Below are 25,646 nucleotides of genomic sequence, written 5' to 3'. Positions count from 1 at the left end.
ACATGGACTTTAGAATAAAAGCATGTGATTACTAAGCAATGCATGGATGTTAAAGCCTTTAAGTAATCTTGATTATAACTGGGAAAAGATTTTGGATTAGGAAGAATATTTTTCTAAATAGAATTATAATGATTACCAATATTTATGAAAGAAGGTAATAAGTCATATGTCTTGCATTGTCTTAACTTTTTTGGACGCAAGAGATAACTAAGGTGTCATCTTATTTTTCTTGGTAAGATTTTCTTCACAAAAATATAACATGGACTTTAGAATAAAAGTATGTGATTACTAAGCAATGAATTTGCGACCAGGTTTAATTTGGGGGACGTTTGTGACACACCAAAACAACAACATTGCGTTTGCCGGGAGTCGAACCCGGGTCTATTGCTTGGAAGGCAATTATCCTAACCGTTGGACTACAAACGCTTACTCGGTTCATTAAAAATATTGACCGATGTATTATTAGTTTGTAAGTGGTAAATAATCTTCTCAATATTACATATGAGCTAAACAATTTACATATATTTTTCTCAAAATAAAGAAAAATCATATCACGTTTGTTTTCAAGAAATCATGTATCCCTCTCTTCAAAAATAAAACAATTAACCTCTATAATTCTTTTTTATATCATTCTTTGTCTCTGTTCCTCACTTTATTTATTTCTTTGTATTTGTTTTTTGTTGTTGGTGGGTATCATGTCTTATTTATGTATAAGAATACGAAGATGGATTGAGAGAATTCTTTAAGTTTGTTGTTGATCATGCATAGAAAAGCAGGTCCGTTGAAACTATTTGCTCTTTTTTTAGAGTGTTGTTATACAAATATTAGTGGATACACTATTCGCAAGAAAAAACTAGATCCAACAATAAAAAAAGATATATACATCTAATATTTTCTAAAAAAGATATGCATGAATTTGATCGTTTCAATAAGCTTGTGCATGTAGTTGAAAAGGAACTTTTGATTGTCCATAAAATTTGAGAGGTTGGAAGTAATGTTTATAAAATGTTGCATGCTAGGTATTTTAAGTTCACGTGATTGTAATCGTTCTTTATATTGTAAAACATCAACCTAAAAAATGGATCTTCTAAAGAGAACTTTAACAACTTGTTAACTTTGGTAAGAAATTTTTTAACCGACAATAATATGTTCCCTCGTAAAACGTATGAAGCTCAACTTTTTTTTTGCAATTCATTGGCATGAATTATAAGAAGATAGTTGTTTGTACTAAAGATTGCATTTTATTTTAAAATGTGTATGCATCATTAAATACGTGTCCTACATATATAAGTTGGTATGTGTTATAAGAAAGAAAATAAGAAAAAACTTTATCCAAAGAGTTAGGTTATTTTTTGATAATGTCAAGATTTATGAGCGTGTATCAGAATGCAGAAGGTGAAAACACTTAATGTTAAGGTTACTGATTGATTGCTTAAACAACATACATAATTTTCTAAATAGAATTATAATGATTACCAATATTTATGAAATAAGGTAATAAGTCATATGCCATGCATTGTCTTATCTTTTTTGGAGGCAAGAGATAACTAAGGTGTCATCTTATTTTTCTTGGTAAGATTTTCTTCACAAAAATATAACATGGACTTTAGAATAAAAGCATGTGATTACTAAGCAATGCATGGATGTTAAAGCCTTTAAGTAATCTTGATTATAACTGGGAAAAGATTTTGGATTAGGAAGAATATTTTTCTAAATAGAATTATAATGATTACCAATATTTATGAAAGAAGGTAATAAGTCATATGTCTTGCATTGTCTTAACTTTTTTGGACGCAAGAGATAACTAAGGTGTCATCTTATTTTTCTTGGTAAGATTTTCTTCACAAAAATATAACATGGACTTTAGAATAAAAGTATGTGATTACTAAGCAATGAATTTGCGACCAGGTTTAATTTGGGGGACGTTTGTGACACACCAAAACAACAACATTGCGTTTGCCGGGAGTCGAACCCGGGTCTATTGCTTGGAAGGCAATTATCCTAACCGTTGGACTACAAACGCTTACTCGGTTCATTAAAAATATTGACCGATGTATTATTAGTTTGTAAGTGGTAAATAATCTTCTCAATATTACATATGAGCTAAACAATTTACATATATTTTTCTCAAAATAAAGAAAAATCATATCACGTTTGTTTTCAAGAAATCATGTATCCCTCTCTTCAAAAATAAAACAATTAACCTCTATAATTCTTTTTTATATCATTCTTTGTCTCTGTTCCTCACTTTATTTATTTCTTTGTATTTGTTTTTTGTTGTTGGTGGGTATCATGTCTTATTTATGTATAAGAATACGAAGATGGATTGAGAGAATTCTTTAAGTTTGTTGTTGATCATGCATAGAAAAGCAGGTCCGTTGAAACTATTTGCTCTTTTTTTAGAGTGTTGTTATACAAATATTAGTGGATACACTATTCGCAAGAAAAAACTAGATCCAACAATAAAAAAAGATATATACATCTAATATTTTCTAAAAAAGATATGCATGAATTTGATCGTTTCAATAAGCTTGTGCATGTAGTTGAAAAGGAACTTTTGATTGTCCATAAAAATTTGAGAGGTTGGAAGTAATGTTTATAAAATGTTGCATGCTAGGTATTTTAAGTTCACGTGATTGTAATCGTTCTTTATATTGTAAAACATCAACCTAAAAAATGGATCTTCTAAAGAGAACTTTAACAACTTGTTAACTTTGGTAAGAAATTTTTTAACCGACAATAATATGTTCCCTCGTAAAACGTATGAAGCTCAACTTTTTTTTTGCAATTCATTGGCATGAATTATAAGAAGATAGTTGTTTGTACTAAAGATTGCATTTTATTTTAAAATGTGTATGCATCATTAAATACGTGTCCTACATATATAAGTTGGTATGTGTTATAAGAAAGAAAATAAGAAAAAACTTTATCCAAAGAGTTAGGTTATTTTTTGATAATGTCAAGATTTATGAGCGTGTATCAGAATGCAGAAGGTGAAAACACTTAATGTTAAGGTTACTGATTGATTGCTTAAACAACATACATAATTTTCTAAATAGAATTATAATGATTACCAATATTTATGAAATAAGGTAATAAGTCATATGCCATGCATTGTCTTATCTTTTTTGGAGGCAAGAGATAACTAAGGTGTCATCTTATTTTTCTTGGTAAGATTTTCTTCACAAAAATATAACATGGACTTTAGAATAAAAGCATGTGATTACTAAGCAATGCATGGATGTTAAAGCCTTTAAGTAATCTTGATTATAACTGGGAAAAGATTTTGGATTAGGAAGAATATTTTTCTAAATAGAATTATAATGATTACCAATATTTATGAAAGAAGGTAATAAGTCATATGTCTTGCATTGTCTTAACTTTTTTGGACGCAAGAGATAACTAAGGTGTCATCTTATTTTTCTTGGTAAGATTTTCTTCACAAAAATATAACATGGACTTTAGAATAAAAGTATGTGATTACTAAGCAATGAATTTGCGACCAGGTTTAATTTGGGGGACGTTTGTGACACACCAAAACAACAACATTGCGTTTGCCGGGAGTCGAACCCGGGTCTATTGCTTGGAAGGCAATTATCCTAACCGTTGGACTACAAACGCTTACTCGGTTCATTAAAAATATTGACCGATGTATTATTAGTTTGTAAGTGGTAAATAATCTTCTCAATATTACATATGAGCTAAACAATTTACATATATTTTTCTCAAAATAAAGAAAAATCATATCACGTTTGTTTTCAAGAAATCATGTATCCCTCTCTTCAAAATAAAACAATTAACCTCTATAATTCTTTTTTATATCATTCTTTGTCTCTGTTCCTCACTTTATTTATTTCTTTGTATTTGTTTTTTGTTGTTGGTGGGTATCATGTCTTATTTATGTATAAGAATACGAAGATGGATTGAGAGAATTCTTTAAGTTTGTTGTTGATCATGCATAGAAAAGCAGGTCCGTTGAAACTATTTGCTCTTTTTTTAGAGTGTTGTTATACAAATATTAGTGGATACACTATTCGCAAGAAAAAACTAGATCCAACAATAAAAAAAGATATATACATCTAATATTTTCTAAAAAAGATATGCATGAATTTGATCGTTTCAATAAGCTTGTGCATGTAGTTGAAAAGGAACTTTTGATTGTCCATAAAAATTTGAGAGGTTGGAAGTAATGTTTATAAAATGTTGCATGCTAGGTATTTTAAGTTCACGTGATTGTAATCGTTCTTTATATTGTAAAACATCAACCTAAAAAATGGATCTTCTAAAGAGAACTTTAACAACTTGTTAACTTTGGTAAGAAATTTTTTAACCGACAATAATATGTTCCCTCGTAAAACGTATGAAGCTCAACTTTTTTTTTGCAATTCATTGGCATGAATTATAAGAAGATAGTTGTTTGTACTAAAGATTGCATTTTATTTTAAAATGTGTATGCATCATTAAATACGTGTCCTACATATATAAGTTGGTATGTGTTATAAGAAAGAAAATAAGAAAAAACTTTATCCAAAGAGTTAGGTTATTTTTTGATAATGTCAAGATTTATGAGCGTGTATCAGAATGCAGAAGGTGAAAACACTTAATGTTAAGGTTACTGATTGATTGCTTAAACAACATACATAATTTTCTAAATAGAATTATAATGATTACCAATATTTATGAAATAAGGTAATAAGTCATATGCCATGCATTGTCTTATCTTTTTTGGAGGCAAGAGATAACTAAGGTGTCATCTTATTTTTCTTGGTAAGATTTTCTTCACAAAAATATAACATGGACTTTAGAATAAAAGCATGTGATTACTAAGCAATGCATGGATGTTAAAGCCTTTAAGTAATCTTGATTATAACTGGGAAAAGATTTTGGATTAGGAAGAATATTTTTCTAAATAGAATTATAATGATTACCAATATTTATGAAAGAAGGTAATAAGTCATATGTCTTGCATTGTCTTAACTTTTTTTGGACGTTTGGGACACACCAATACAACAACATTGCGTTTGCCGGGAGTCGAACCGGGTCTATTGCTTGGAAGGCAATTATCCTAACCGTTGGACTACAAACGCTTACTCGGTTCATTAAAAATATTGACCGATGTATTATTAGTTTGTAAGTGGTAAATAATCTTCTCAATATTACATATGAGCTAAACAATTTACATATATTTTTCTCAAAATAAAGAAAAATCATATCACGTTTGTTTTCAAGAAATCATGTATCCCTCTCTTCAAAATAAAACAATTAACCTCTATAATTCTTTTTTATATCATTCTTTGTCTCTGTTCCTCACTTTATTTATTTCTTTGTATTTGTTTTTTGTTGTTGGTGGGTATCATGTCTTATTTATGTATAAGAATACGAAGATGGATTGAGAGAATTCTTTAAGTTTGTTGTTGATCATGCATAGAAAAGCAGGTCCGTTGAAACTATTTGCTCTTTTTTTAGAGTGTTGTTATACAAATATTAGTGGATACACTATTCGCAAGAAAAAACTAGATCCAACAATAAAAAAGATATATACATCTAATATTTTCTAAAAAAGATATGCATGAATTTGATCGTTTCAATAAGCTTGTGCATGTAGTTGAAAAGGAACTTTTGATTGTCCATAAAAATTTGAGAGGTTGGAAGTAATGTTTATAAAATGTTGCATGCTAGGTATTTTAAGTTCACGTGATTGTAATCGTTCTTTATATTGTAAAACATCAACCTAAAAAATGGATCTTCTAAAGAGAACTTTAACAACTTGTTAACTTTGGTAAGAAATTTTTTAACCGACAATAATATGTTCCCTCGTAAAACGTATGAAGCTCAACTTTTTTTTTGCAATTCATTGGCATGAATTATAAGAAGATAGTTGTTTGTACTAAAGATTGCATTTTATTTTAAAATGTGTATGCATCATTAAATACGTGTCCTACATATATAAGTTGGTATGTGTTATAAGAAAGAAAATAAAAAAAACTTTATCCAAAGAGTTAGGTTATTTTTTGATAATGTCAAGATTTATGAGCGTGTATCAGAATGCAGAAGGTGAAAACACTTAATGTTAAGGTTACTGATTGATTGCTTAAACAACATACATAATTTTCTAAATAGAATTATAATGATTACCAATATTTATGAAATAAGGTAATAAGTCATATGCCATGCATTGTCTTATCTTTTTTGGAGGCAAGAGATAACTAAGGTGTCATCTTATTTTTCTTGGTAAGATTTTCTTCACAAAAATATAACATGGACTTTAGAATAAAAGCATGTGATTACTAAGCAATGCATGGATGTTAAAGCCTTTAAGTAATCTTGATTATAACTGGGAAAAGATTTTGGATTAGGAAGAATATTTTTCTAAATAGAATTATAATGATTACCAATATTTATGAAAGAAGGTAATAAGTCATATGTCTTGCATTGTCTTAACTTTTTTGGACGTTTGTGACACACCAATACAACAACATTGCGTTTGCCGGGAGTCGAACCCGGGTCTATTGCTTGGAAGGCAATTATCCTAACCGTTGGACTACAAACGCTTACTCGGTTCATTAAAATATTGACCGATGTATTATTAGTTTGTAAGTGGTAAATAATCTTCTCAATATTACATATGAGCTAAACAATTTACATATATTTTTCTCAAAATAAAGAAAAATCATATCACGTTTGTTTTCAAGAAATCATGTATCCCTCTCTTCAAAAATAAAACAATTAACCTCTATAATTCTTTTTTATATCATTCTTTGTCTCTGTTCCTCACTTTATTTATTTCTTTGTATTTGTTTTTTGTTGTTGGTGGGTATCATGTCTTATTTATGTATAAGAATACGAAGATGGATTGAGAGAATTCTTTAAGTTTGTTGTTGATCATGCATAGAAAAGCAGGTCCGTTGAAACTATTTGCTCTTTTTTTAGAGTGTTGTTATACAAATATTAGTGGATACACTATTCGCAAGAAAAAACTAGATCCAACAATAAAAAAAGATATATACATCTAATATTTTCTAAAAAAGATATGCATGAATTTGATCGTTTCAATAAGCTTGTGCATGTAGTTGAAAAGGAACTTTTGATTGTCCATAAAAATTTGAGAGGTTGGAAGTAATGTTTATAAAATGTTGCATGCTAGGTATTTTAAGTTCACGTGATTGTAATCGTTCTTTATATTGTAAAACATCAACCTAAAAAATGGATCTTCTAAAGAGAACTTTAACAACTTGTTAACTTTGGTAAGAAATTTTTTAACCGACAATAATATGTTCCCTCGTAAAACGTATGAAGCTCAACTTTTTTTTTGCAATTCATTGGCATGAATTATAAGAAGATAGTTGTTTGTACTAAAGATTGCATTTTATTTTAAAATGTGTATGCATCATTAAATACGTGTCCTACATATATAAGTTGGTATGTGTTATAAGAAAGAAAATAAGAAAAAACTTTATCCAAAGAGTTAGGTTATTTTTTGATAATGTCAAGATTTATGAGCGTGTATCAGAATGCAGAAGGTGAAAACACTTAATGTTAAGGTTACTGATTGATTGCTTAAACAACATACATAATTTTCTAAATAGAATTATAATGATTACCAATATTTATGAAATAAGGTAATAAGTCATATGCCATGCATTGTCTTATCTTTTTTGGAGGCAAGAGATAACTAAGGTGTCATCTTATTTTTCTTGGTAAGATTTTCTTCACAAAAATATAACATGGACTTTAGAATAAAAGCATGTGATTACTAAGCAATGCATGGATGTTAAAGCCTTTAAGTAATCTTGATTATAACTGGGAAAAGATTTTGGATTAGGAAGAATATTTTTCTAAATAGAATTATAATGATTACCAATATTTATGAAAGAAGGTAATAAGTCATATGTCTTGCATTGTCTTAACTTTTTTGGACGCAAGAGATAACTAAGGTGTCATCTTATTTTTCTTTAGAATGAAAGTATGTGATTACTAAGCAATGAATTTGCGACCAGGTTTAATTTGGGGGACGTTTGTGACACACCAAAACAACAACATTGCGTTTGCCGGGAGTCGAACCCGGGTCTATTGCTTGGAAGGCAATTATCCTAACCGTTGGACTACAAACGCTTACTCAGTTCATTAAAAATATTGACCGATGTATTATTAGTTTGTAAGTGGTAAATAATCTTCTCAATATTACATATGAGCTAAACAATTTACATATATTTTTCTCAAAATAAAGAAAAATCATATCACGTTTGTTTTCAAGAAATCATGTATCCCTCTCTTCAAAAATAAAACAATTAACCTCTATAATTCTTTTTTATATCATTCTTTGTCTCTGTTCCTCACTTTATTTATTTCTTTGTATTTGTTTTTTGTTGTTGGTGGGTATCATGTCTTATTTATGTATAAGAATACGAAGATGGATTGAGAGAATTCTTTAAGTTTGTTGTTGATCATGCATAGAAAAGCAGGTCCGTTGAAACTATTTGCTCTTTTTTTAGAGTGTTGTTATACAAATATTAGTGGATACACTATTCGCAAGAAAAAACTAGATCCAACAATAAAAAAAGATATATACATCTAATATTTTCTAAAAAAGATATGCATGAATTTGATCGTTTCAATAAGCTTGTGCATGTAGTTGAAAAGGAACTTTTGATTGTCCATAAAAATTTGAGAGGTTGGAAGTAATGTTTATAAAATGTTGCATGCTAGGTATTTTAAGTTCACGTGATTGTAATCGTTCTTTATATTGTAAAACATCAACCTAAAAAATGGATCTTCTAAAGAGAACTTTAACAACTTGTTAACTTTGGTAAGAAATTTTTTAACCGACAATAATATGTTCCCTCGTAAAACGTATGAAGCTCAACTTTTTTTTTGCAATTCATTGGCATGAATTATAAGAAGATAGTTGTTTGTACTAAAGATTGCATTTTATTTTAAAATGTGTATGCATCATTAAATACGTGTCCTACATATATAAGTTGGTATGTGTTATAAGAAAGAAAATAAGAAAAAACTTTATCCAAAGAGTTAGGTTATTTTTTGATAATGTCAAGATTTATGAGCGTGTATCAGAATGCAGAAGGTGAAAACACTTAATGTTAAGGTTACTGATTGATTGCTTAAACAACATACATAATTTTCTAAATAGAATTATAATGATTACCAATATTTATGAAATAAGGTAATAAGTCATATGCCATGCATTGTCTTATCTTTTTTGGAGGCAAGAGATAACTAAGGTGTCATCTTATTTTTCTTGGTAAGATTTTCTTCACAAAAATATAACATGGACTTTAGAATAAAAGTATGTGATTACTAAGCAATGAATTTGCGACCAGGTTTAATTTGGGGGACGTTTGTGACACACCAAAACAACAACATTGCGTTTGCCGGGAGTCGAACCCGGGTCTATTGCTTGGAAGGCAATTATCCTAACCGTTGGACTACAAACGCTTACTCGGTTCATAAAAATATTGACCGATGTATTATTAGTTTGTAAGTGGTAAATAATCTTCTCAATATTACATATGAGCTAAACAATTTACATATATTTTTCTCAAAATAAAGAAAAATCATATCACGTTTGTTTTCAAGAAATCATGTATCCCTCTCTTCAAAAATAAAACAATTAACCTCTATAATTCTTTTTTATATCATTCTTTGTCTCTGTTCCTCACTTTATTTATTTCTTTGTATTTGTTTTTTGTTGTTGGTGGGTATCATGTCTTATTTATGTATAAGAATACGAAGATGGATTGAGAGAATTCTTTAAGTTTGTTGTTGATCATGCATAGAAAAGCAGGTCCGTTGAAACTATTTGCTCTTTTTTTAGAGTGTTGTTATACAAATATTAGTGGATACACTATTCGCAAGAAAAAACTAGATCCAACAATAAAAAAAGATATATACATCTAATATTTTCTAAAAAAGATATGCATGAATTTGATCGTTTCAATAAGCTTGTGCATGTAGTTGAAAAGGAACTTTTGATTGTCCATAAAAATTTGAGAGGTTGGAAGTAATGTTTATAAAATGTTGCATGCTAGGTATTTTAAGTTCACGTGATTGTAATCGTTCTTTATATTGTAAAACATCAACCTAAAAAATGGATCTTCTAAAGAGAACTTTAACAACTTGTTAACTTTGGTAAGAAATTTTTTAACCGACAATAATATGTTCCCTCGTAAAACGTATGAAGCTCAACTTTTTTTTTGCAATTCATTGGCATGAATTATAAGAAGATAGTTGTTTGTACTAAAGATTGCATTTTATTTTAAAATGTGTATGCATCATTAAATACGTGTCCTACATATATAAGTTGGTATGTGTTATAAGAAAGAAAATAAGAAAAAACTTTATCCAAAGAGTTAGGTTATTTTTTGATAATGTCAAGATTTATGAGCGTGTATCAGAATGCAGAAGGTGAAAACACTTAATGTTAAGGTTACTGATTGATTGCTTAAACAACATACATAATTTTCTAAATAGAATTATAATGATTACCAATATTTATGAAATAAGGTAATAAGTCATATGCCATGCATTGTCTTATCTTTTTTGGAGGCAAGAGATAACTAAGGTGTCATCTTATTTTTCTTGGTAAGATTTTCTTCACAAAAATATAACATGGACTTTAGAATAAAAGCATGTGATTACTAAGCAATGCATGGATGTTAAAGCCTTTAAGTAATCTTGATTATAACTGGGAAAAGATTTTGGATTAGGAAGAATATTTTTCTAAATAGAATTATAATGATTACCAATATTTATGAAAGAAGGTAATAAGTCATATGTCTTGCATTGTCTTAACTTTTTTGGACGCAAGAGATAACTAAGGTGTCATCTTATTTTTCTTGGTAAGATTTTCTTCACAAAAATATAACATGGACTTTAGAATAAAAGTATGTGATTACTAAGCAATGAATTTGCGACCAGGTTTAATTTGGGGGACGTTTGTGACACACCAAAACAACAACATTGCGTTTGCCGGGAGTCGAACCCGGGTCTATTGCTTGGAAGGCAATTATCCTAACCGTTGGACTACAAACGCTTACTCGGTTCATTAAAAATATTGACCGATGTATTATTAGTTTGTAAGTGGTAAATAATCTTCTCAATATTACATATGAGCTAAACAATTTACATATATTTTTCTCAAAATAAAGAAAATCATATCACGTTTGTTTTCAAGAAATCATGTATCCCTCTCTTCAAAAATAAAACAATTAACCTCTATAATTCTTTTTTATATCATTCTTTGTCTCTGTTCCTCACTTTATTTATTTCTTTGTATTTGTTTTTTGTTGTTGGTGGGTATCATGTCTTATTTATGTATAAGAATACGAAGATGGATTGAGAGAATTCTTTAAGTTTGTTGTTGATCATGCATAGAAAAGCAGGTCCGTTGAAACTATTTGCTCTTTTTTTAGAGTGTTGTTATACAAATATTAGTGGATACACTATTCGCAAGAAAAAACTAGATCCAACAATAAAAAAAGATATATACATCTAATATTTTCTAAAAAAGATATGCATGAATTTGATCGTTTCAATAAGCTTGTGCATGTAGTTGAAAAGGAACTTTTGATTGTCCATAAAAATTTGAGAGGTTGGAAGTAATGTTTATAAAATGTTGCATGCTAGGTATTTTAAGTTCACGTGATTGTAATCGTTCTTTATATTGTAAAACATCAACCTAAAAAATGGATCTTCTAAAGAGAACTTTAACAACTTGTTAACTTTGGTAAGAAATTTTTTAACCGACAATAATATGTTCCCTCGTAAAACGTATGAAGCTCAACTTTTTTTTTGCAATTCATTGGCATGAATTATAAGAAGATAGTTGTTTGTACTAAAGATTGCATTTTATTTTAAAATGTGTATGCATCATTAAATACGTGTCCTACATATATAAGTTGGTATGTGTTATAAGAAAAAAATAAGAAAAAACTTTATCCAAAGAGTTAGGTTATTTTTTGATAATGTCAAGATTTATGAGCGTGTATCAGAATGCAGAAGGTGAAAACACTTAATGTTAAGGTTACTGATTGATTGCTTAAACAACATACATAATTTTCTAAATAGAATTATAATGATTACCAATATTTATGAAATAAGGTAATAAGTCATATGCCATGCATTGTCTTATCTTTTTGGAGGCAAGAGATAACTAAGGTGTCATCTTATTTTTCTTGGTAAGATTTTCTTCACAAAAATATAACATGGACTTTAGAATAAAAGCATGTGATTACTAAGCAATGCATGGATGTTAAAGCCTTTAAGTAATCTTGATTATAACTGGGAAAAGATTTTGGATTAGGAAGAATATTTTTCTAAATAGAATTATAATGATTACCAATATTTATGAAAGAAGGTAATAAGTCATATGTCTTGCATTGTCTTAACTTTTTTGGACGCAAGAGATAACTAAGGTGTCATCTTATTTTTCTTGGTAAGATTTTCTTCACAAAAATATAACATGGACTTTAGAATAAAAGTATGTGATTACTAAGCAATGAATTTGCGACCAGGTTTAATTTGGGGGACGTTTGTGACACACCAAAACAACATTGCGTTTGCCGGGAGTCGAACCCGGGTCTATTGCTTGGAAGGCAATTATCCTAACCGTTGGACTACAAACGCTTACTCGGTTCATTAAAAATATTGACCGATGTATTATTAGTTTGTAAGTGGTAAATAATCTTCTCAATATTACATATGAGCTAAACAATTTACATATATTTTTCTCAAAATAAAGAAAAATCATATCACGTTTGTTTTCAAGAAATCATGTATCCCTCTCTTCAAAAATAAAACAATTAACCTCTATAATTCTTTTTTATATCATTCTTTGTCTCTGTTCCTCACTTTATTTATTTCTTTGTATTTGTTTTTTGTTGTTGGTGGGTATCATGTCTTATTTATGTATAAGAATACGAAGATGGATTGAGAGAATTCTTTAAGTTTGTTGTTGATCATGCATAGAAAAGCAGGTCCGTTGAAACTATTTGCTCTTTTTTTAGAGTGTTGTTATACAAATATTAGTGGATACACTATTCGCAAGAAAAAACTAGATCCAACAATAAAAAAAGATATATACATCTAATATTTTCTAAAAAAGATATGCATGAATTTGATCGTTTCAATAAGCTTGTGCATGTAGTTGAAAAGGAACTTTTGATTGTCCATAAAAATTTGAGAGGTTGGAAGTAATGTTTATAAAATGTTGCATGCTAGGTATTTTAAGTTCACGTGATTGTAATCGTTCTTTATATTGTAAAACATCAACCTAAAAAATGGATCTTCTAAAGAGAACTTTAACAACTTGTTAACTTTGGTAAGAATTTTTTAACCGACAATAATATGTTCCCTCGTAAAACGTATGAAGCTCAACTTTTTTTTTGCAATTCATTGGCATGAATTATAAGAAGATAGTTGTTTGTACTAAAGATTGCATTTTATTTTAAAATGTGTATGCATCATTAAATACGTGTCCTACATATATAAGTTGGTATGTGTTATAAGAAAGAAAATAAGAAAAAACTTTATCCAAAGAGTTAGGTTATTTTTTGATAATGTCAAGATTTATGAGCGTGTATCAGAATGCAGAAGGTGAAAACACTTAATGTTAAGGTTACTGATTGATTGCTTAAACAACATACATAATTTTCTAAATAGAATTATAATGATTACCAATATTTATGAAATAAGGTAATAAGTCATATGCCATGCATTGTCTTATCTTTTTTGGAGGCAAGAGATAACTAAGGTGTCATCTTATTTTCTTGGTAAGATTTTCTTCACAAAAATATAACATGGACTTTAGAATAAAAGCATGTGATTACTAAGCAATGCATGGATGTTAAAGCCTTTAAGTAATCTTGATTATAACTGGGAAAAGATTTTGGATTAGGAAGAATATTTTCTAAATAGAATTATAATGATTACCAATATTTATGAAAGAAGGTAATAAGTCATATGTCTTGCATTGTCTTAACTTTTTTGGACGCAAGAGATAACTAAGGTGTCATCTTATTTTTCTTGGTAAGATTTTCTTCACAAAAATATAACATGGACTTTAGAATAAAAGTATGTGATTACTAAGCAATGAATTTGCGACCAGTTTAATTTGGGGGACGTTTGTGATACACCAAAAACACACATTGCGTTTGCCGGGAGTCGAACCCGGTCTATTGCTTGGAAGGCAATTATCCTAACCGTTGGACTACAAACGCTTACTCGGTTCATTAAAAATATTGACCGATGTATTATTAGTTTGTAAGTGGTAAATAATCTTCTCAATATTACATATGAGCTAAACAATTTACATATATTTTTCTCAAAATAAAGAAAAATCATATCACGTTTGTTTTCAAGAAATCATGTATCCCTCTCTTCAAAAATAAAACAATTAACCTCTATAATTCTTTTTTATATCATTCTTTGTCTCTGTTCCTCACTTTATTTATTTCTTTGTATTTGTTTTTTGTTGTTGGTGGGTATCATGTCTTATTTATGTATAAGAATACGAAGATGGATTGAGAGAATTCTTTAAGTTTGTTGTTGATCATGCATAGAAAAGCAGGTCCGTTGAAACTATTTGCTCTTTTTTTAGAGTGTTGTTATACAAATATTAGTGGATACACTATTCGCAAGAAAAAACTAGATCCAACAATAAAAAAAGATATATACATCTAATATTTTCTAAAAAAGATATGCATGAATTTGATCGTTTCAATAAGCTTGTGCATGTAGTTGAAAAGGAACTTTTGATTGTCCATAAAAATTTGAGAGGTTGGAAGTAATGTTTATAAAATGTTGCATGCTAGGTATTTTAAGTTCACGTGATTGTAATCGTTCTTTATATTGTAAAACATCAACCTAAAAAATGGATCTTCTAAAGAGAACTTTAACAACTTGTTAACTTTGGTAAGAAATTTTTTAACCGACAATAATATGTTCCCTCGTAAAACGTATGAAGCTCAACTTTTTTTTTGCAATTCATTGGCATGAATTATAAGAAGATAGTTGTTTGTACTAAAGATTGCATTTTATTTTAAAATGTGTATGCATCATTAAATACGTGTCCTACATATATAATTGGTATGTGTTATAAGAAAGAAAATAAGAAAAAACTTTATCCAAAGAGTTAGGTTATTTTAATTTGGGGGACGTTTGTGATACACCAAAACAACACATTGCGTTTGCCGGGAGTCGAACCCGGGTCTATTGCTTGAAAGGCAATTATCCTAACCGTTGGACTACAAACGCTTACTCGGTTCATTAAAAATATTGACCGATGTATTATTAGTTTGTAAGTGGTAAATAATCTTCTCAATATTACATATGAGCTAAACAATTTACATATATTTTTCTCAAAATAAAGAAAAATCATATCACGTTTGTTTTCAAGAAATCATGTATCCCTCTCTTCAAAAATAAAACAATTAACCTCTATAATTCTTTTTTATATCATTCTTTGTCTCTGTTCCTCACTTTATTTATTTCTTTGTATTTGTTTTTTGTTGTTGGTGGGTATCATGTCTTATTTATGTATAAGAATACGAAGATGGATTGAGAGAATTCTTTAAGTTTGTTGTTGATCATGCATAGAAAAGCAGGTCCGTTGAAACTATTTGCTCTTTTTTTAGAGTGTTGTTATACAAATATTAGTGGATACACTATTCGCAAGAAAAAACTAGATCCAACAATAAAAAAAGATATATACATCTAATATTTTCTAAAAAAGATATGCATGAATTTGATCGTTTCAATAAGCTTGTGCATGTAGTTGAAAAGGAACTTTTGATTGTCCATAAAAATTTGAGAGGTTGGAAGTAATGTTTATAAAATGTTGCATGCTAGGTATTTTAAGTTCACGTGATTGTAATCGTTCTTTATATTGTAAAACATCAACCTAAAAAATGGATCTTCTAAAGAGAACTTTAACAACTTGTTAACTTTGGTAAGAAATTTTTTAACCGACAATAATATGTTCCCTCGTAAAACGTATGAAGCTCAACTTTTTTTTTGCAATTCATTGGCATGAATTATAAGAAGATAGTTGTTTGTACTAAAGATTGCATTTTATTTTAAAATGTGTATGCATCATTAAATACGTGTCCTACATATATAAGTTGGTATGTGTTATAAGAAAGAAAATAAGAAAAAACTTTATCCAAAGAGTTAGGTTATTTTTTGATAATGTCAAGATTTATGAGCGTGTATCAGAATGCAGAAGGTGAAAACACTTAATGTTAAGGTTACTGATTGATTGCTTAAACAACATACATAATTTTCTAAATAGAATTATAATGATTACCAATATTTATGAAATAAGGTAATAAGTCATATGCCATGCATTGTCTTATCTTTTTTGGAGGCAAGAGATAACTAAGGTGTCATCTTATTTTTCTTGGTAAGATTTTCTTCACAAAAATATAACATGGACTTTAGAATAAAAGCATGTGATTACTAAGCAATGCATGGATGTTAAAGCCTTTAAGTAATCTTGATTATAACTGGGAAAAGATTTTGGATTAGGAAGAATATTTTTCTAAATAGAATTATAATGATTACCAATATTTATGAAAGAAGGTAATAAGTCATATGTCTTGCATTGTCTTAACTTTTTTGGACGCAAGAGATAACTAAGGTGTCATCTTATTTTTCTTGGTAAGATTTTCTTCACAAAAATATAACATGGACTTTAGAATAAAAGTATGTGATTACTAAGCAATGAATTTGCGACCAGGTTTAATTTGGGGGACGTTTGTGACACACCAAAACAACAACATTGCGTTTGCCGGGAGTCGAACCCGGGTCTATTGCTTGGAAGGCAATTATCCTAACCGTTGGACTACAAACGCTTACTCGGTTCATTAAAAATATTGACCGATGTATTATTAGTTTGTAAGTGGTAAATAATCTTCTCAATATTACATATGAGCTAAACAATTTACATATATTTTTCTCAAAATAAAGAAAAATCATATCACGTTTGTTTTCAAGAAATCATGTATCCCTCTCTTCAAAAATAAAACAATTAACCTCTATAATTCTTTTTTATATCATTCTTTGTCTCTGTTCCTCACTTTATTTATTTCTTTGTATTTGTTTTTTGTTGTTGGTGGGTATCATGTCTTATTTATGTATAAGAATACGAAGATGGATTGAGAGAATTCTTTAAGTTTGTTGTTGATCATGCATAGAAAAGCAGGTCCGTTGAAACTATTTGCTCTTTTTTTAGAGTGTTGTTATACAAATATTAGTGGATACACTATTCGCAAGAAAAAACTAGATCCAACAATAAAAAAAGATATATACATCTAATATTTTCTAAAAAAGATATGCATGAATTTGATCGTTTCAATAAGCTTGTGCATGTAGTTGAAAAGGAACTTTTGATTGTCCATAAAAATTTGAGAGGTTGGAAGTAATGTTTATAAAATGTTGCATGCTAGGTATTTTAAGTTCACGTGATTGTAATCGTTCTTTATATTGTAAAACATCAACCTAAAAAATGGATCTTCTAAAGAGAACTTTAACAACTTGTTAACTTTGGTAAGAAATTTTTTAACCGACAATAATATGTTCCCTCGTAAAACGTATGAAGCTCAACTTTTTTTTTGCAATTCATTGGCATGAATTATAAGAAGATAGTTGTTTGTACTAAAGATTGCATTTTATTTTAAAATGTGTATGCATCATTAAATACGTGTCCTACATATATAAGTTGGTATGTGTTATAAGAAAGAAAATAAGAAAAAACTTTATCCAAAGAGTTAGGTTATTTTTTGATAATGTCAAGATTTATGAGCGTGTATCAGAATGCAGAAGGTGAAAACACTTAATGTTAAGGTTACTGATTGATTGCTTAAACAACATACATAATTTTCTAAATAGAATTATAATGATTACCAATATTTATGAAATAAGGTAATAAGTCATATGCCATGCATTGTCTTATCTTTTTTGGAGGCAAGAGATAACTAAGGTGTCATCTTATTTTTCTTGGTAAGATTTTCTTCACAAAAATATAACATGGACTTTAGAATAAAAGCATGTGATTACTAAGCAATGCATGGATGTTAAAGCCTTTAAGTAATCTTGATTATAACTGGGAAAAGATTTTGGATTAGGAAGAATATTTTTCTAAATAGAATTATAATGATTACCAATATTTATGAAAGAAGGTAATAAGTCATATGTCTTGCATTGTCTTAACTTTTTTGGACGCAAGAGATAACTAAGGTGTCATCTTATTTTTCTTGGTAAGATTTTCTTCACAAAAATATAACATGGACTTTAGAATAAAAGTATGTGATTACTAAGCAATGAATTTGCGACCAGGTTTAATTTGGGGGACGTTTGTGACACACCAAAACAACAACATTGCGTTTGCCGGGAGTCGAACCCGGGTCTATTGCTTGGAAGGCAATTATCCTAACCGTTGGACTACAAACGCTTACTCGGTTCATTAAAAATATTGACCGATGTATTATTAGTTTGTAAGTGGTAAATAATCTTCTCAATATTACATATGAGCTAAACAATTTACATATATTTTTCTCAAAATAAAGAAAAATCATATCACGTTTGTTTTCAAGAAATCATGTATCCCTCTCTTCAAAAATAAAACAATTAACCTCTATAATTCTTTTTTATATCATTCTTTGTCTCTGTTCCTCACTTTATTTATTTCTTTGTATTTGTTTTTTGTTGTTGGTGGGTATCATGTCTTATTTATGTATAAGAATACGAAGATGGATTGAGAGAATTCTTTAAGTTTGTTGTTGATCATGCATAGAAAAGCAGGTCCGTTGAAACTATTTGCTCTTTTTTTAGAGTGTTGTTATACAAATATTAGTGGATACACTATTCGCAAGAAAAAACTAGATCCAACAATAAAAAAGATATATACATCTAATATTTTCTAAAAAAGATATGCATGAATTTGATCGTTTCAATAAGCTTGTGCATGTAGTTGAAAAGGAACTTTTGATTGTCCATAAAAATTTGAGAGGTTGGAAGTAATGTTTATAAAATGTTGCATGCTAGGTATTTTAAGTTCACGTGATTGTAATCGTTCTTTATATTGTAAAACATCAACCTAAAAAATGGATCTTCTAAAGAGAACTTTAACAACTTGTTAACTTTGGTAAGAAATTTTTTAACCGACAATAATATGTTCCCTCGTAAAACGTATGAAGCTCAACTTTTTTTTTGCAATTCATTGGCATGAATTATAAGAAGATAGTTGTTTGTACTAAAGATTGCATTTTATTTTAAAATGTGTATGCATCATTAAATACGTGTCCTACATATATAAGTTGGTATGTGTTATAAGAAAGAAAATAAGAAAAAACTTTATCCAAAGAGTTAGGTTATTTTTTGATAATGTCAAGATTTATGAGCGTGTATCAGAATGCAGAAGGTGAAAACACTTAATGTTAAGGTTACTGATTGATTGCTTAAACAACATACATAATTTTCTAAATAGAATTATAATGATTACCAATATTTATGAAATAAGGTAATAAGTCATATGCCATGCATTGTCTTATCTTTTTTGGAGGCAAGAGATAACTAAGGTGTCATCTTATTTTTCTTGGTAAGATTTTCTTCACAAAAATATAACATGGACTTTAGAATAAAAGCATGTGATTACTAAGCAATGCATGGATGTTAAAGCCTTTAAGTAATCTTGATTATAACTGGGAAAAGATTTTGGATTAGGAAGAATATTTTTCTAAATAGAATTATAATGATTACCAATATTTATGAAAGAAGGTAATAAGTCATATGTCTTGCATTGTCTTAACTTTTTTGGACGCAAGAGATAACTAAGGTGTCATCTTATTTTTCTTGGTAAGATTTTCTTCACAAAAATATAACATGGACTTTAGAATAAAAGTATGTGATTACTAAGCAATGAATTTGCGACCAGGTTTAATTTGGGGGACGTTTGTGACACACCAAAACAACAACATTGCGTTTGCCGGGAGTCGAACCCGGGTCTATTGCTTGGAAGGCAATTATCCTAACCGTTGGACTACAAACGCTTACTCGGTTCATTAAAAATATTGACCGATGTATTATTAGTTTGTAAGTGGTAAATAATCTTCTCAATATTACATATGAGCTAAACAATTTACATATATTTTTCTCAAAATAAAGAAAAATCATATCACGTTTGTTTTCAAGAAATCATGTATCCCTCTCTTCAAAAATAAAACAATTAACCTCTATAATTCTTTTTTATATCATTCTTTGTCTCTGTTCCTCACTTTATTTATTTCTTTGTATTTGTTTTTTGTTGTTGGTGGGTATCATGTCTTATTTATGTATAAGAATACGAAGATGGATTGAGAGAATTCTTTAAGTTTGTTGTTGATCATGCATAGAAAAGCAGGTCCGTTGAAACTATTTGCTCTTTTTTTAGAGTGTTGTTATACAAATATTAGTGGATACACTATTCGCAAGAAAAAACTAGATCCAACAATAAAAAAGATATATACATCTAATATTTTCTAAAAAAGATATGCATGAATTTGATCGTTTCAATAAGCTTGTGCATGTAGTTGAAAAGGAACTTTTGATTGTCCATAAAAATTTGAGAGGTTGGAAGTAATGTTTATAAAATGTTGCATGCTAGGTATTTTAAGTTCACGTGATTGTAATCGTTCTTTATATTGTAAAACATCAACCTAAAAAATGGATCTTCTAAAGAGAACTTTAACAACTTGTTAACTTTGGTAAGAAATTTTTTAACCGACAATAATATGTTCCCTCGTAAAACGTATGAAGCTCAACTTTTTTTTTGCAATTCATTGGCATGAATTATAAGAAGATAGTTGTTTGTACTAAAGATTGCATTTTATTTTAAAATGTGTATGCATCATTAAATACGTGTCCTACATATATAAGTTGGTATGTGTTATAAGAAAGAAAATAAGAAAAAACTTTATCCAAAGAGTTAGGTTATTTTTTGATAATGTCAAGATTTATGAGCGTGTATCAGAATGCAGAAGGTGAAAACACTTAATGTTAAGGTTACTGATTGATTGCTTAAACAACATACATAATTTTCTAAATAGAATTATAATGATTACCAATATTTATGAAATAAGGTAATAAGTCATATGCCATGCATTGTCTTATCTTTTTTGGAGGCAAGAGATAACTAAGGTGTCATCTTATTTTTCTTGGTAAGATTTTCTTCACAAAAATATAACATGGACTTTAGAATAAAAGCATGTGATTACTAAGCAATGCATGGATGTTAAAGCCTTTAAGTAATCTTGATTATAACTGGGAAAAGATTTTGGATTAGGAAGAATATTTTTCTAAATAGAATTATAATGATTACCAATATTTATGAAAGAAGGTAATAAGTCATATGTCTTGCATTGTCTTAACTTTTTTGGACGCAAGAGATAACTAAGGTGTCATCTTATTTTTCTTGGTAAGATTTTCTTCACAAAAATATAACATGGACTTTAGAATAAAAGTATGTGATTACTAAGCAATGAATTTGCGACCAGGTTTAATTTGGGGGACGTTTGTGACACACCAAAACAACAACATTGCGTTTGCCGGGAGTCGAACCCGGGTCTATTGCTTGGAAGGCAATTATCCTAACCGTTGGACTACAAACGCTTACTCGGTTCATTAAAAATATTGACCGATGTATTATTAGTTTGTAAGTGGTAAATAATCTTCTCAATATTACATATGAGCTAAACAATTTACATATATTTTTCTCAAAATAAAGAAAAATCATATCACGTTTGTTTTCAAGAAATCATGTATCCCTCTCTTCAAAAATAAAACAATTAACCTCTATAATTCTTTTTTATATCATTCTTTGTCTCTGTTCCTCACTTTATTTATTTCTTTGTATTTGTTTTTTGTTGTTGGTGGGTATCATGTCTTATTTATGTATAAGAATACGAAGATGGATTGAGAGAATTCTTTAAGTTTGTTGTTGATCATGCATAGAAAAGCAGGTCCGTTGAAACTATTTGCTCTTTTTTTAGAGTGTTGTTATACAAATATTAGTGGATACACTATTCGCAAGAAAAAACTAGATCCAACAATAAAAAAGATATATACATCTAATATTTTCTAAAAAAGATATGCATGAATTTGATCGTTTCAATAAGCTTGTGCATGTAGTTGAAAAGGAACTTTTGATTGTCCATAAAAATTTGAGAGGTTGGAAGTAATGTTTATAAAATGTTGCATGCTAGGTATTTTAAGTTCACGTGATTGTAATCGTTCTTTATATTGTAAAACATCAACCTAAAAAATGGATCTTCTAAAGAGAACTTTAACAACTTGTTAACTTTGGTAAGAAATTTTTTAACCGACAATAATATGTTCCCTCGTAAAACGTATGAAGCTCAACTTTTTTTTTGCAATTCATTGGCATGAATTATAAGAAGATAGTTGTTTGTACTAAAGATTGCATTTTATTTTAAAATGTGTATGCATCATTAAATACGTGTCCTACATATATAAGTTGGTATGTGTTATAAGAAAGAAAATAAGAAAAAACTTTATCCAAAGAGTTAGGTTATTTTTTGATAATGTCAAGATTTATGAGCGTGTATCAGAATGCAGAAGGTGAAAACACTTAATGTTAAGGTTACTGATTGATTGCTTAAACAACATACATAATTTTCTAAATAGAATTATAATGATTACCAATATTTATGAAATAAGGTAATAAGTCATATGCCATGCATTGTCTTATCTTTTTTGGAGGCAAGAGATAACTAAGGTGTCATCTTATTTTTCTTGGTAAGATTTTCTTCACAAAAATATAACATGGACTTTAGAATAAAAGCATGTGATTACTAAGCAATGCATGGATGTTAAAGCCTTTAAGTAATCTTGATTATAACTGGGAAAAGATTTTGGATTAGGAAGAATATTTTTCTAAATAGAATTATAATGATTACCAATATTTATGAAAGAAGGTAATAAGTCATATGTCTTGCATTGTCTTAACTTTTTTGGACGCAAGAGATAACTAAGGTGTCATCTTATTTTTCTTGGTAAGATTTTCTTCACAAAAATATAACATGGACTTTAGAATAAAAGTATGTGATTACTAAGCAATGAATTTGCGACCAGGTTTAATTTGGGGGACGTTTGTGACACACCAAAACAACAACATTGCGTTTGCCGGAGTCGAACCCGGGTCTATTGCTTGGAAGGCAATTATCCTAACCGTTGGACTACAAACGCTTACTCGGTTCATTAAAAATATTGACCGATGTATTATTAGTTTGTAAGTGGTAAATAATCTTCTCAATATTACATATGAGCTAAACAATTTACATATATTTTTCTCAAAATAAAGAAAAATCATATCACGTTTGTTTTCAAGAAATCATGTATCCCTCTCTTCAAAAATAAAACAATTAACCTCTATAATTCTTTTTTATATCATTCTTTGTCTCTGTTCCTCACTTTATTTATTTCTTTGTATTTGTTTTTTGTTGTTGGTGGGTATCATGTCTTATTTATGTATAAGAATACGAAGATGGATTGAGAGAATTCTTTAAGTTTGTTGTTGATCATGCATAGAAAAGCAGGTCCGTTGAAACTATTTGCTCTTTTTTTAGAGTGTTGTTATACAAATATTAGTGGATACACTATTCGCAAGAAAAAACTAGATCCAACAATAAAAAAGATATATACATCTAATATTTTCTAAAAAAGATATGCATGAATTTGATCGTTTCAATAAGCTTGTGCATGTAGTTGAAAAGGAACTTTTGATTGTCCATAAAAATTTGAGAGGTTGGAAGTAATGTTTATAAAATGTTGCATGCTAGGTATTTTAAGTTCACGTGATTGTAATCGTTCTTTATATTGTAAAACATCAACCTAAAAAATGGATCTTCTAAAGAGAACTTTAACAACTTGTTAACTTTGGTAAGAAATTTTTTAACCGACAATAATATGTTCCCTCGTAAAACGTATGAAGCTCAACTTTTTTTTTGCAATTCATTGGCATGAATTATAAGAAGATAGTTGTTTGTACTAAAGATTGCATTTTATTTTAAAATGTGTATGCATCATTAAATACGTGTCCTACATATATAAGTTGGTATGTGTTATAAGAAAGAAAATAAGAAAAAACTTTATCCAAAGAGTTAGGTTATTTTTTGATAATGTCAAGATTTATGAGCGTGTATCAGAATGCAGAAGGTGAAAACACTTAATGTTAAGGTTACTGATTGATTGCTTAAACAACATACATAATTTTCTAAATAGAATTATAATGATTACCAATATTTATGAAATAAGGTAATAAGTCATATGCCATGCATTGTCTTATCTTTTTTGGAGGCAAGAGATAACTAAGGTGTCATCTTATTTTTCTTGGTAAGATTTTCTTCACAAAAATATAACATGGACTTTAGAATAAAAGCATGTGATTACTAAGCAATGCATGGATGTTAAAGCCTTTAAGTAATCTTGATTATAACTGGGAAAAGATTTTGGATTAGGAAGAATATTTTTCTAAATAGAATTATAATGATTACCAATATTTATGAAAGAAGGTAATAAGTCATATGTCTTGCATTGTCTTAACTTTTTTGGACGCAAGAGATAACTAAGGTGTCATCTTATTTTTCTTGGTAAGATTTTCTTCACAAAAATATAACATGGACTTTAGAATAAAAGTATGTGATTACTAAGCAATGAATTTGCGACCAGGTTTAATTTGGGGGACGTTTGTGACACACCAAAACAACAACATTGCGTTTGCCGGGAGTCGAACCCGGGTCTATTGCTTGGAAGGCAATTATCCTAACCGTTGGACTACAAACGCTTACTCGGTTCATTAAAAATATTGACCGATGTATTATTAGTTTGTAAGTGGTAAATAATCTTCTCAATATTACATATGAGCTAAACAATTTACATATATTTTTCTCAAAATAAAGAAAAATCATATCACGTTTGTTTTCAAGAAATCATGTATCCCTCTCTTCAAAAATAAAACAATTAACCTCTATAATTCTTTTTTATATCATTCTTTGTCTCTGTTCCTCACTTTATTTATTTCTTTGTATTTGTTTTTTGTTGTTGGTGGGTATCATGTCTTATTTATGTATAAGAATACGAAGATGGATTGAGAGAATTCTTTAAGTTTGTTGTTGATCATGCATAGAAAAGCAGGTCCGTTGAAACTATTTGCTCTTTTTTTAGAGTGTTGTTATACAAATATTAGTGGATACACTATTCGCAAGAAAAAACTAGATCCAACAATAAAAAAGATATATACATCTAATATTTTCTAAAAAAGATATGCATGAATTTGATCGTTTCAATAAGCTTGTGCATGTAGTTGAAAAGGAACTTTTGATTGTCCATAAAAATTTGAGAGGTTGGAAGTAATGTTTATAAAATGTTGCATGCTAGGTATTTTAAGTTCACGTGATTGTAATCGTTCTTTATATTGTAAAACATCAACCTAAAAAATGGATCTTCTAAAGAGAACTTTAACAACTTGTTAACTTTGGTAAGAAATTTTTTAACCGACAATAATATGTTCCCTCGTAAAACGTATGAAGCTCAACTTTTTTTTTGCAATTCATTGGCATGAATTATAAGAAGATAGT

General features: G+C 28.9%; 15 non-coding genes across 15 annotated transcripts; all 15 read right to left on the bottom strand.

The window, feature by feature from the left end:
- Window positions 1-354: 354 nt before the first annotated feature.
- Window positions 355-426, bottom strand: TRNAG-UCC (transfer RNA glycine (anticodon UCC)). Its single transcript has one exon. It is a non-coding gene; the product is annotated as a tRNA-Gly (tRNA).
- Window positions 427-1,951: 1,525 nt separating this feature from the next.
- TRNAG-UCC (transfer RNA glycine (anticodon UCC)) lies at window positions 1,952-2,023 on the bottom strand. Its single transcript has one exon. It is a non-coding gene; the product is annotated as a tRNA-Gly (tRNA).
- Window positions 2,024-3,549: 1,526 nt separating this feature from the next.
- Window positions 3,550-3,621, bottom strand: TRNAG-UCC (transfer RNA glycine (anticodon UCC)). Its single transcript has one exon. It is a non-coding gene; the product is annotated as a tRNA-Gly (tRNA).
- Window positions 3,622-6,479: 2,858 nt separating this feature from the next.
- TRNAG-UCC (transfer RNA glycine (anticodon UCC)) lies at window positions 6,480-6,551 on the bottom strand. Its single transcript has one exon. It is a non-coding gene; the product is annotated as a tRNA-Gly (tRNA).
- Window positions 6,552-8,040: 1,489 nt separating this feature from the next.
- TRNAG-UCC (transfer RNA glycine (anticodon UCC)) lies at window positions 8,041-8,112 on the bottom strand. Its single transcript has one exon. It is a non-coding gene; the product is annotated as a tRNA-Gly (tRNA).
- Window positions 8,113-9,381: 1,269 nt separating this feature from the next.
- On the bottom strand, window positions 9,382-9,453 carry TRNAG-UCC (transfer RNA glycine (anticodon UCC)). Its single transcript has one exon. It is a non-coding gene; the product is annotated as a tRNA-Gly (tRNA).
- Window positions 9,454-10,978: 1,525 nt separating this feature from the next.
- On the bottom strand, window positions 10,979-11,050 carry TRNAG-UCC (transfer RNA glycine (anticodon UCC)). Its single transcript has one exon. It is a non-coding gene; the product is annotated as a tRNA-Gly (tRNA).
- Window positions 11,051-12,570: 1,520 nt separating this feature from the next.
- TRNAG-UCC (transfer RNA glycine (anticodon UCC)) lies at window positions 12,571-12,642 on the bottom strand. The gene has a single exon. It is a non-coding gene; the product is annotated as a tRNA-Gly (tRNA).
- A 1,521-nt stretch (window positions 12,643-14,163) lies between these two features.
- TRNAG-UCC (transfer RNA glycine (anticodon UCC)) lies at window positions 14,164-14,234 on the bottom strand. The gene has a single exon. It is a non-coding gene; the product is annotated as a tRNA-Gly (tRNA).
- A 964-nt stretch (window positions 14,235-15,198) lies between these two features.
- On the bottom strand, window positions 15,199-15,270 carry TRNAE-UUC (transfer RNA glutamic acid (anticodon UUC)). The gene has a single exon. It is a non-coding gene; the product is annotated as a tRNA-Glu (tRNA).
- A 1,526-nt stretch (window positions 15,271-16,796) lies between these two features.
- TRNAG-UCC (transfer RNA glycine (anticodon UCC)) lies at window positions 16,797-16,868 on the bottom strand. The gene has a single exon. It is a non-coding gene; the product is annotated as a tRNA-Gly (tRNA).
- A 1,526-nt stretch (window positions 16,869-18,394) lies between these two features.
- On the bottom strand, window positions 18,395-18,466 carry TRNAG-UCC (transfer RNA glycine (anticodon UCC)). The gene has a single exon. It is a non-coding gene; the product is annotated as a tRNA-Gly (tRNA).
- Window positions 18,467-19,991: 1,525 nt separating this feature from the next.
- TRNAG-UCC (transfer RNA glycine (anticodon UCC)) lies at window positions 19,992-20,063 on the bottom strand. The gene has a single exon. It is a non-coding gene; the product is annotated as a tRNA-Gly (tRNA).
- Window positions 20,064-21,588: 1,525 nt separating this feature from the next.
- Window positions 21,589-21,660, bottom strand: TRNAG-UCC (transfer RNA glycine (anticodon UCC)). The gene has a single exon. It is a non-coding gene; the product is annotated as a tRNA-Gly (tRNA).
- Window positions 21,661-24,781: 3,121 nt separating this feature from the next.
- Window positions 24,782-24,853, bottom strand: TRNAG-UCC (transfer RNA glycine (anticodon UCC)). Its single transcript has one exon. It is a non-coding gene; the product is annotated as a tRNA-Gly (tRNA).
- Window positions 24,854-25,646: the final 793 nt, after the last annotated feature.

The sequence above is a fragment of the Lathyrus oleraceus genome, chromosome 1 (genome assembly GCF_024323335.1).
Source record: "Lathyrus oleraceus cultivar Zhongwan6 chromosome 1, CAAS_Psat_ZW6_1.0, whole genome shotgun sequence".
In the NCBI taxonomy this organism is placed as follows: Eukaryota; Viridiplantae; Streptophyta; class Magnoliopsida; order Fabales; family Fabaceae; genus Lathyrus; species Lathyrus oleraceus.
This window is presented reverse-complemented; position numbering and strand designations above follow the sequence as displayed.